The 12,863-nt window shown below is 35.9% G+C and overlaps 1 non-coding gene across 1 annotated transcript; it reads left to right on the top strand.

The window, feature by feature from the left end:
- The first annotated feature begins 384 nt into the window (after positions 1-384).
- Positions 385-456, top strand: TRNAW-CCA. Its single transcript has one exon. It is a non-coding gene; the product is annotated as a tRNA-Trp (tRNA).
- The last annotated feature ends 12,407 nt before the right edge of the window (positions 457-12,863 follow it).

Below are 12,863 nucleotides of genomic sequence, written 5' to 3'. Positions count from 1 at the left end.
ATATCAAAAATCATATTAAGTATATTTTCTGACCACAATCTGACCAAATTTTATAAAAATTGAAATCAGTAACAGGAGCATAATTGCCATGCCCTACTCCAGGGGATCTTCCTAACCCAGGAATCAAACCTATATCTCCTGTATTGCAGGCAGATTCTTTACCCACACTGAGCCACCAGGGAAGATCTAGAACTATCACACAGTGCATTAATTCCACTTCTACATTTCTATCTGAAGAAAACAAAAATAGTAACTCAAACAGATATATGTTCTTCCAAAGTCATTGCATTTACAATAGCCACAATATGGAAACAACCTAAGTGTTCACTGATGGATGGACAATGAAATTATACATATATATATATATGGACATATATGTGGGCTTCCCTGGTGGCTCAGAGGTTAAAGCGTCTGCCTCCAATGCAGGAGACCCAGGTTCGATCCCTGGGTCGGGAAGATCCCCTGGAGAAGGAAATGGCAATCCACTCCAGTATTCTTGCCTGGAGAATCCCATGGATGGAGAAGCCTAGTAGGTTACAGTCCACGGGGTCGCAAAGAGTTGGACACAATTGAGCGACTTCACCTCATGGAGATATATATATATATATATGTACACATATATATATCCCCCTTTCCAGGGGATCTTCCTGACCCAGGAATCGAACCTGAGTCTTCTGATGTGCAGGCAGATTCTTTAGCATTTGAGCCACATACATAAATTCATATATTGTAGGATGTCTTATATGTACTGAGAACAGATTGATGATTATCAGAGATAGGGTTGGGAGTGAGAGAAACAGGTGATGAAATTCAAAAAGAAAAAAATAAGAATTATATAAATGATCATGAGATGGAGAGATTTTTAAGGACTGGTTGTTTTAAACTTGGAAAAATTTAATACCATATATATATATATACACATACATACATATATTTCAGGGGAGTAAGTCAGATGTGGGCAATTTGTAAGAGAGGAAAAGATTTTAGAGAAATACTGTTCATTTACTAGTTAGGTGAATGGAGGCATTATGTTTAAAAATGCATTTTGAACTGAATATTTTGGCTTCAAAAGGCTATCTGTGGCCTTGGGTAAAACTCTATCCGTGTGCTACATTTTAATTTACACACAATCTTACAAAGGTTTTTAAGTGCTCACATATTATATGTCAGTTGTTATATAGAAATGTGATTTTTACATCTATAATGTTTGCCAGCCACAATAAGGAATTCAAATGTCATTGAACTTATTGTTTCCTTGAGACTCTACTGATCTATGTTCTCTTGCTGCCAGTTCTTTTTCCTTAATATTTTTATGTTATAAATTTTATCTAAATGTGCTACAGATGAAAATTCTGTGCAAGTTGAGAACTAAAAAATAAAAATCTCACATATCCCAACCCTTTTTCTTTTCAAAGAAGACTTAAAAATGACAAGCACTTCAAATCTGTTCAGTTCAGTTCAGTTCAGTCGCTCAGTCATGTCCGACTCTTTGCGACCCCATGAATCTCACCACGCCAGGCCTCCCTGTCCATCACCAACTCCCGGAGATCACTCAGACTCACGTCCATCAAATCAATGATGCCATCCAGCAATCTCATCCTCTGTCATCCCCTTCTCCTCCTTCCCCCAATCCCTCCCAGCATCACAGTCTTTTCCAATGAGTCAACTCTTCACATGAGGTGGCCAAAGTACTGGAGTTTCAGTTTTAGCATCATTCCTTCCAAAGAAATCCCAGGGTTGATCTCCTTCAGAACGGACTGGTTGGATCTCCTTGCACTCCAAGGAACTCTCAAGAGTCTTCTCCAACACCACAGTTGAAAAGTATCAATTCTTCCGCACTCAGCTTTCTTCACAGTCCAACTCTCACATCCATACATGACTACTGGAAAAAACATAGCCTTGACTAGATGGACCTTCGTTGGCAAAATAATGTCTCTGCTTTTCAATATGCTATCTAGGTTGGTCATAACTTTCCTTCCAAGGAGTAAGTGTCTTTTGGTTTCATGGCTGCACTCACCATCTGCAGTGATTTTGGAGCCCAAAAAATAAAGTCTGACACTGTTTCCACTGTTTCCCCATCTATTTCCCATGAAGTGATGGGACCAGATGCCATGATCTTCGTTTTCTGAATGTTGAGCTTTAAGCCAACTTTTTCACTCTCCACTTTCACTTTCATCAAGAGGCTTTTTAGCTCCTCTTCACTTTCTGCCATAAGGGTGGTGTCATCTGCATATCTGAGGTTATTGATATTTCTCCCAGTAATCTTGATTCCAGCTTGTGTTTCTTCCAGTCCAGAGTTTCTCATGATGTACTCTGCATAGAAGTTAAATAAGCAGGGTGGCAATATACAGCCTCGACATACTCCTTTTCCTCTTTGGAACCAGTCTGTTGTTCCATGTCCAGTTCTAACTATTTCTTCCTGACCTGCATACAGATTTCTCAAGAGGCAGGTCAGGTGGTCTGGTATTCCCTTCTCTCTCAGAATTTTCCACAGTCTAATCTGTTAGGATGGCTATTATCAAAAAGAGAAGAAGCAAGTGTCAGTGAGGATGTGGAATAAAGGGAATCCTTGTACAAGCTGATATGAATGTAAATTTGTGTAGCTAGTATGGCATACAGTATACAATTTCCTTAATAATTTCCCAATATATAAATATAACATTGTGATATATATATACATATATATATTTGAATCTTGAACAACACAAGGGTTTGGTATGTTGACCCCTGCACAGTCAAGAGTCAATTATAACTACATTTGGAATCCTCTATCCAAGGTCTTGCATTTTTAGATTCAACCAATCTTGAATTGTGTAGTACTATAATAGGGCTTATCTGGTGGCTCAGATGGTAAAGAATATTCTTGCAGCTCAGCAGCCCTGAGTTCAATCCCTGGGTTCGGAAGATCCCATGGAGAATGGGATAGCTATTCATTTCAGTATTCTTACATGGAGAATCCCATGGACAGAGGCACACATATGGCACCATTCCCAAGTAGCTCAGTGGTAAAGACTCTGCCTGCCAATGCATGAGAAACAAGGGATGCAGGTTCAGTTCCTGGTTCAACAAGATCCCCTGAAGGAGGAAATGGCAACTCACTCAAGTATTCTTGCCTGGGGAATCCCATGGATGTAGGAGCCTGGCAAGCTACAGTCCAAAGGGTCACAAAGAGTCAGACATGACTGAGCATGCAAGCATGTAGTACATATTTATTGAAAAAAAAATTGACATATATAAATGAAACTGCATAGCTCAAAGCCATGTTGTTCAAGGTTCAACTGTTTATGTAATCCAAGCATGTTGTATATATAATGTGAGATATGCATTATTGTGGGCTTCCCTGGTGGCTCAGACAGTAAAGAATCTGCTTGCAACGTAGAAGACCCCATTGCGATCCCTGGATTAGGAAGATCCTCTGAAGAAGGGAATGGCTATCCAGTTCAGTAACTTGCCTGGAGAATTCTGTGGACAGAGAAGCCTGGCATACTACAGTCCATGGGGTTGCAAAGAGTTAGACATGACTGAGTGACTAACACACACACATGCACACACATATTATTTTATACACATTTATCTTACAGCTATGGAATCAGAGTGTGAAAGAAGAAACAGTTCCAGAAGACTCATTTGAAGTACTTGTGATCCTATAAGATTTCTTAGTATTCACAGTGATTATAGAAGGCATATAATCACTTTACTATAATCAGAACTCTACTCAAATATATTAATCACTTTTGGGTCAGTTTTTTTTTTTTTTTTGTATTATTATTGAATTGCAAAATTTTCTGATATAATTTGGTTATAAATCTTTTATCATATATATACATGATAAATATGCTTTTAACATTTGTGAATTAATTTTTATTTTTGCTAAATGAATTGTCTGAAGAGTACTTTGATTTTCTGTGAGAACTTGCTTTACAAAATATATTTCGTTAAGAGTTCATTGATTGTCCTGTTTGTGTTAACTGGTACATTTATGTCTCTCATGATGTTACAAAGATTTTCTTTTGTTCTCTTTCAAAAGTTTTATAGTTTTGGCTTTCATTTAGGCCTATTCAATTTTTATTTTTCTACATTAGGTAGGGTATTAAAACTTAATTTCTCTATCTGATAAGAGACATTTTTATCTATCATTCTGATGTTTATCTAGCATTCTGATGTTTATCTAGCATTCTTTGTTAAATGGCTGCTCAAGTTAGCTATCTAGGTACCTTTGTTAAAAAAAAAATTACTGTATATATGTGATCTTGCTTCTTAACTCTGTTTTATGGCAATGTTAAAATTGTTTTCATTGTTTTTTGGGGACAAAAATTGAAAACATCAGATTTACATTTCTGCCTTTCCTTTAGATGGTCAGAATACCTCCCACTAACTTCTAAAATGATTTTTACACAAAATAAAGTATTTATTATAGTTACTTAAATATTTGACATTTCTGGCACTCTCTTTTCCTTTATATAAATTCAAATATTCATCTGGTATTTTTTTTTCCTTTGCTTAAAGAATTTCCTTTAGTAGTCAAGGTATGTAGCTTTTGTTGTCAGGAAAAAGCTTTGTTTTACTTCTCACCTTATGTTTGCAGAAAAATATCTTTCATTTTTGAAAGACATTTTGTGTTTGGAATTCCAAGTTGATGGATTTTCTTATTTTTCTTTGTGTTCTAAAAGTGCTTTTCCATCATCTCTAGCTTACATATATTCTGTTGTTGTCAGTTATAAACCTTATTCATTTATATATAACATATTTTTATATCTGGCTGCTATAAAGTGTTTCTCTTTAAAATTGTCTATATGCACTTTGGTTAACATACTTTTCCAATTTTCTAAAAAAAAACATCTATAGACAGGAAACTAAAGATGTAAATATTGCTATAAGCATTCAATTTAGAATAACTTGATAAATATACATATTAAATGATTCTATGACTTTGTTTGGCCTGCAGAATTGAATCCATGTTATTGTTTTAATTAAACAATCCTTCTTTCCAGAAAAAGGAGAAAGACTAAATTTTTTTTCTTTATGTAAAAGATCTCTCTGGTGATACAACTTGTTTCTAGAACAATCATGAATTATTTTCCATGTAAAACTTGAATATTTTCCAAGAGAAAATAAAAGACATAGAAATTCATAACTTTTAAGCTCTTTTTGAGATGCTTGAACACTGAACACAAAATTGATAAAAAGTATCATACTTTTTGTTTGGAAAAGAAACATAATATTTTATTGGGAAAAACATCTGCTTATCAAATGACATTATTTTACATTCTATAATTTCACTGACACACAATCTGTAAGAACAGTTACTGATGAATTTGTAGTAAATATTTTGCTTTATAGTCAGATTAAACCTCTGGTATGCAAAGTACAAAACAGTTCCTTGGATAAAAGTGATAAATACACAAGGTAAATGTGTTTAAGAATGTCTTTGTATCTGTGGAGCTCCACTAAATTGAGGGAAATTTCCATTTATCTTGATTTTAATAGACAATTGAAGTTACTACTACTAGAGAATTAACAATGTAGAAAGCAGAAAAAATGTTGCCATGAAAATAAAAATGCAGTAAAATGGCTACTAAACAATATTTATTCAAAACAGAAAACAATTTTCATTTTTCCATATTTTGTTTCAGTATTGACTGAAATGTCAGATAATTTGTATATGAAGAAATTGTCTCTCTTGATTTGTGCAGTGAAAGAGGAAAGAGATGATGGTTTTAAATTCACATGGATGAACAGTTGATTTTCAGAGAAAAGAGGTTCACACTTTAAAATGGGGAAAAATATAGAAAAAAAAAAATGAGACCACAAATGGGTTTCTGATTGCTCTTCCACAGATCATTTCTATTATTTCAAGTAGTTTATTCAAAGGGCATATCTCAAAAATGTACTGAATTTCTTGAATGAACTGACATTACTTTAGCCCAGAAACCATGATGTTAATATTGAAGTTTCTTATTAAAGCAAACTATGCTGAAAGTTACTCTGCTTATCTAGTATGTGCAGAGTACATCATGAGAAATGCTGGACTGGAAGAAACACAAGCTGGAATCAAGATTGCCGGGAGAAATATCAATAACCTCAGATATGCAGATGACACCACCCTTATGACAGAAAGTGAAGAGGAACTAAAAAGCCTCTTGATGAAAGTGAAAGAAGAGAGTGAAAAAGTTGGCTTAAAGCTCAACATTCAGAAAAGGAAGATCATGGCATCTGGTCCCATCATTTCATGGGAAATAGATGGGGAAACAGTGGAAACAGTGTCAGACTTTATTTTTTGGGCTCCAAAATCACTGCAGATGGTGAGTGCAGCCATGAAACTAAAAGATGCTTACTCCTTGGAAGGAAAGTTATGACCAACCTAGATAGCATATTGAAAAGCAGAAACATTACTTTGCCAACGAAGGTCCATCTAGTCAGGGCTATGGTTTTTCCAGTAGTCATGTATGGATGTGAGAGTTGGACTGTGAAGAAAGCTGAGTGCCAAAGAACTGATGCTTTTGAATTGTGGTGTTGGAGAAGACTCTTGAGAGTTCCTTGGAGTGCAAGGAGATCCAACCAGTCCATTCTGAAGGAGATCAGCCCTGGGATTTCTTTGAAAGGAATGGTGCTAAAGCTGAAACTCCAGTACTTTGGCCACCTCATGTGAAGAATTGACTCATTGGAAAAGACTGTGATGCTGGGAGGGATTGGGGGGAGGAGGAGAAGGGGATGACAGAGGATGAGATGGCTAGATGGCATCATTGATTTGATGGATGTGAGTCTGAGTGATCTCCGGGAGTTGGTGATGGACAGGGAGGCCTGGTGTGATGCAATTCATGGGGTCGCAAAGAGTCAGACACAACTGAGTGACTGACTGACTGATGCTGAAAGTGATTTACTAGTTGAATTTATATTATTCTTGACACAGGATTTTCTTTTCTGGCTGTGAAAGATACAAAATATATATTTGGCATATTTTAAGAAACATTCAAATACCATAAAAAATGAAATGGTCTCCCATCCTATATAAAATGATGAAGTGACAAACCATCATGCTATCTCCCAAATGGAAAAATCAACCTCCTTGCTGCCTGCATCTCCACTACCACTCAAGTTATTAAATATCATATAGCAAAGGACTCATCTGTTAAAAGAGAAGACATTTCTTTTCACTAGAGAATACATGTTACTTCCTGGTTTTGTGTTCAATTAGAAAATCAAGAATTATCAAACATACGGTTGTTATAATGACTCATAAAGTGGAGCTGCTGCTAAGTCGCTTCAGTCATGTCCGACTCTGTGCGACTCCATAGACGGCAGCCTGCCAGGCTCCCTCATCCCTGGGATTCTCCAGGCAAGAATACTGGAGTGGGTTGCCATTTCCTTCTCCAATGCATGAAAGTGAAAAGTGAAAGTGAAGTCACTTGGTCGTGTATGACTCCTAGCGACTCCATGGACTGCAGCTCACCAGGCTCCTCTATCCATGGGATGTTCCAGGCAAGAGTACTGGAGTGGGGTGCCATTGCCTTCTCCAAAAGTGGAGCTAAGGTTATGTAATTTATTATTTGAAAGGAATAAGAAAAGAAAACATTTGGATATCAAAACTGATCAACAATTCAAGCAATATATAATTATCAATCACATTCCTTTCATCATGCAGAATAATTTTTCTAGTTTGTGCATTTTATCTCACTAAAATTTATGAATAAAGAGATAGAATTGTATTTCTATGTGTCCTAATCAGCATATAAGCTAGTAAACTTGAAAAAAGTACAAGGAGGCAGAACGCTACTACTTGAAAAATTGCTACAACATAAGTCAATCTGGGGCTATCCTAGTGGCTCAGAGGGTAAAGAATCTGCTTGTTATGCGGGAGACCTAAGTTTGATCCCTGAGTCAGGAAGATACCCTGGAGAAGGGAATGGCTACTCACTCCAGTATTCTTACCTGGAGAATTCCGTGGACAAAGGAGCCTTGCAGGCTATAGTCCATGGGGTCATAAAGAGTCAGACATGACTGAGCAACTAACACACACGGATCAGTCAAGAAAAAAAGGGGAGTTTTCTTTGTCTTCTTACAACTTTGTATACATCTCCCTAACTGGCCTGCAGTTATTAGACAATAAGACATATGTAACAACAGATAGCTATCTATGAAGACTTACAAATTTTCAATATCAGTGATGGAGAATCACTCTTTATTGGCACGTATCCTATTTTTCTCTTTCTCTGATAGGAAGTTCAATTCTAACTGGATGTTTGTAATATCAAAATTTTCTGTTATTGTGTGAATTAATTAGACATAAATTTGACTCTGAAATGACAATAACAAAGATAAAAGAGTTCAGAAGTTCAAACATAATTGCTTATGATAACATCTTCAAAGTAGATAATTTAATTTTTGTTTTAATCTGTATATATAGTAAGACTTATTTTTCTCTTCAGAATGCATTGTTAGTACGTGTGCCTTATCAGTCTGAATGTGATGTGTTTAATTATATTTTTTAAGATTTTAATGTTGTACTTCTCCCTTTGTAGGTGTGATTACTGTAAGCTTTGGCAAATGTTTAAGAATGGAAAAAAATGTAATAAGCTTCTATAATAATTTTAATTGTTATGTAGTATGATTTTTAGCAATAATAATGCCCTGTATTCTTATTTTTTCAAGGTTACAGATAAATTTTGAATTTTTATGAGTTGTTTTGCTGATAATTTCTATTGACACATAGTGTGATTATTTAAATCTGACAAAGTCTAAGGAAATTTGTTAACAGTTTCTAATTGGAAGTGGGTTTATGTCATCATCCTTGGTTAGGTTTAGAGTGTGCATAAAATTTCTAGTTTAGGGTTTTCTGGTTAAACACAAACTTCTATTTAACCAAAGATGGAGAAATGATAATCTAAGAATACCTGTACTAATACAAGTTAAATAAGTTGCATTAGAAATAGTAGAAAGCAGAAAAAATATTAGCAGAAATACCATTGTAAAAATGCATAATGTTTGCAAAATGATATGGTGAAGACAGAAAAAAAAAGTAAACCACTCATAGTGGTTCTTAATACTGCTCCTATCCCAATATCTGCTTTTAGAAGCAGCAGTGAGAAAATACTTTGAGTAGGTAATAGGTATTCTTTAATAGTCACTAGTTTAAAGAACAGTAGAATAAAAGGATGAGAATGAATAATGCCAAATCCTAAGCAGAAGACATGCAATAGAAGTTATTGGTGAAGATGACTCAATCTGCATAGGCTAATCAGTGAAATTATTCTGGTTTTTATAGATGTGACACAGTAGAAGGTTGTAAGCAGAGGGATTTGGAAGCTGAACAATAGCTGTAAACTATCAACTAAAAGTAAAGATACAATAATGCTGCTTCCTATAAGTTATGGTCCATGTACATTTTCTGATATTGTTAGATTTATTTGAGAGAAAACAAAGGTAGACATATAATACAGAAGAGAGACTTGTCTAACATAATAATAAAGGTAAAATCAGAAAATCATCAAAAAAGCTATTTGAAAATATGATAGCTTACATTAATTAAATCAATAGAGTTTTGAAAGAGAAATCTTTCAGAAATTAAAATTAAAGAACATATAGAAAGAAAGAAAAAATATATGAAATATATGAAAATTAGAGATTCAGTCTAGAAGTCTAACTAAAAAGGGTCCCTGAAAGAGACAGCAGAGAAAACAGAAGTTTTCTAGGCAGAAGTTAGGCAAGAAAAAATATGCTGCTAAGTCACTTCAGTCATGTCTAACTCTGTGCGACCCCATAGACAGGGGTCCACCGGGCTCCCCCATCCCTGGGATTCTCCAGGCAAGAACACTGGAGTGGGTTGCCATTTCCTTCTCCAATGCATGAAAGTGAAAAGTTAAAGTGTTGTCGCTCAGTCACGTCTGACCCTTAGCGACCCCAATGACTGCAGCCTACCAGGCTCCTCCGTCCATGGGATTTTCCAGGCAAGAGTACTGGAGTGGGGTGCCATTGCCTTCTCCGAAGAAAAAATATAAATCATACCAAAAAAATTATAAGGATGGATAATTTTATATCAGTTTAGAAATTTTCTAATCTGATATGTTCAGATTAGAAAATCCTCCCAAACACTTGATCTAATGAAAATATAAGGTCTACACTGAAGTTATTACTGTGAAACTTTAGAACACTGGGAGATAAAGAGAGTCTAATACTTTGAGTTAAAAAAAAAAGCCACATGCAAAGGGATATTAAGCAGAGTTGCTATGGCTTCATAATTGGTATTACTGGAAATTTTTGATTCACTTTTTAAGAGGCTGATTCAAATATTTTCTTCTTAGCTCTACAGTCACTTGCAATAAGCCAATGTTTCTTGTCCATCATGAGTGCCAGGAAAGTAACAACTGAGCTTTATCATTTTCCTTTTCAGGTCAGTTCAGTCACTCAGTCGTGTCCAACTCTGTGACCCCATGAACCACAGCACCCCAGGCCTCCCTGTCCATCACCAAATCCCAGAGTCCACCCAAACCCAAGTCCATTGAGTCAGTGATGCCATCCAGCCATCTCATCCTCTGTCATCACCTTCTCCTCTTGCCCTCAATCTTTCCCAGCATCAGGGTCTTTTCAAATGAGTCAGCTCTTCACATCAGGTGGCCAAAGTATTGGATTTTCAGTTTCAACATCAGTCTTACCAATGAACACCCAGGACTGATCTCCTTTAGGATGGACTTGTTGGATCTCCTTGCAGTCCAAGGGACTCTCAAGAGTCTTCTCCAACACCACAGTTCAAAAGCATCGATTCTTTGGTGCTCAGCTTTCTTTATAGTCCAACTGTAACATCCATACATGACCACTGGAAAAACTGTAGCCTTGACTAGACAGACCTTTGTTGACAGAGTAATGTCTCTGCTTTTCAATATGCTGTCTAGGTTGGCAGTAAAAGATCATCATATAAGTTATTCATTTCCTTGAAAATTATACACCATAGTGTCTTAGAAAATGTGAAATGTCATCTGTTTTCTGATTCTATAGGCAATAACATTTCATGTGTCACTGGCAGAAGGTAAGGGGCTAGTCCACCATGGTTTGTTCTTGAGCACTCTGCTAGTACCATGCTTATTCAAATGCTGTTTTAATGGGCATCACAACCTTTCCTCCAAAGTAAAGAAAAATAAACTACTTTGCAGGGGGAGGGGGGAATGTAAAGGGAATGAGGGCTTAATTCTCTTATAATTTAGAAATTTCTGTAATCCAGTGAGTTTCAGGGACACATGAAGTGTAATGTTTTCCTTCTATTTATTAACTGAAAACATGGAGAGTTAGGATTGTATGCCTTACTGTATGCATTGCACTTGTCTGAGAATGTTCAAATCACTTAGCAGCAGTTATCAATATATTAAATTATTTTGTCAAATGAGAGGTGATCAATTTCAGCACAGATAATTTCGAAAACCAGCTGTCCATGGATTTCTCATTCCTTTACATACAGTTTAAATGAGATTATACATCCTGTGTGCAGAATTATAGGAAGATATCAAGACAAGATACACTAAAAAAAAAAGATGTAAAACCCTTGTACCTCGTGGCTTCCCAATTTTCCTAAAATAAATATGTGGATAGTGGCCTATATTTACACCAACTAACTAATGCAGACCATCCCCCTTTCCTCCCAACAGACCCAAAATGGCACTAGAAATCATGCAACTATATTTCTATATCCCAGACTCTCAGAATAAGTGTGTTCACAAACCTTAGTCTGTATTTAAAAGAGTGATTAATTACACACAAAATAAAAAAGGTGTTTTTAAAGGAACTAGCAAAGGGGCTATCTAGTATTTTATATTTTTAGCCTCATTAATGGAAGGCTACTTCCCGGTTAGGGGGAAACTAAAATATAAACAAAACCAAATTCCAAGTTGTTATAGAAAAATAATCTAGTATAGACTATCGTCTTTTACGTGAACAGAAGCCTTATAACACACTGATATCAAAAATTACAGGACTGTTACATGTGATTTTTCAGTTTTAAATTTAGTTGGTAAAATTACTTTACAATATCAAATAAACTCAGTATCTAATGAAGTATATCCTACTGAACTCTTTTCATCTTTTTTTGTTGTTGTTTTTTAACCAATCACAGTTTGAATTTGAGAGTTTGAGAGTTTTACCCTTTCAGTTATGTTTGCAACACCCAATATTCTTTTGAAATATGAGACAGACCCAGAAGTGGCCAACAGTAAAGTTTATGCCTCTAAAGTTTAACAGTTCCAGTTCTCTGAGCATTTTGTGTTTCAGTGGCAATTTTTGCAGTTAATACTTCATTATAGTTAGATAAACTTTAAATATATCCTCCTTCCCTGATAGCTCAATTGGTAAATAATTGGCCTGCAATTCAGGAGACCTGGTTCGATTCCTGGGTAGGGAAGATCCGTTGGAGAAGGGAAGGAATAGGTTACCCACTCCAGTATTCTCAGGCTTCTCTTGTAGCTCAGCTGGTAAAGAATCCACCTGTAATGCGGGAAACCTGGGTTTGATCCCTGGGTTGGGAAGATCCCCCTGGAGAAGGGAAAGGTTACCCACTCTAGTATTCTGGCCTAGAGAATTCCATATACAACCCATGGGGTCGCAAAGAGTCGGACCTGACTGAGCAACTTTCTCTTTACTCACTTGCCAACATATCTTATCTGATCATTGTCCATAGGGCAGTAAATTAAACAATCTTATATCTTGTTCTTGCAAAGCACATCTAGAATTTTTTCCATTTCCTTCAATGTATACATCTACCTTGCTTAGAATTACTGGAGGACATTGTCTTCATATTCCTACTAGTCTTTTATTTAAAATATTTAGAAACTGCATGGACCTCCTTCTTGTTTCTTAAGCATGCTTTACTTTATAAAAAGTTG

Source organism: Oryx dammah, unplaced genomic scaffold (genome assembly GCF_014754425.2).
Source record: "Oryx dammah isolate SB20612 unplaced genomic scaffold, SCBI_Odam_1.1 HiC_scaffold_11203, whole genome shotgun sequence".
NCBI classification, from domain to species: Eukaryota; Metazoa; Chordata; class Mammalia; order Artiodactyla; family Bovidae; genus Oryx; species Oryx dammah.
The sequence above is the reverse complement of the archived record's forward strand: the minus strand, read 5'-3'. Positions and strand labels throughout refer to the sequence as shown.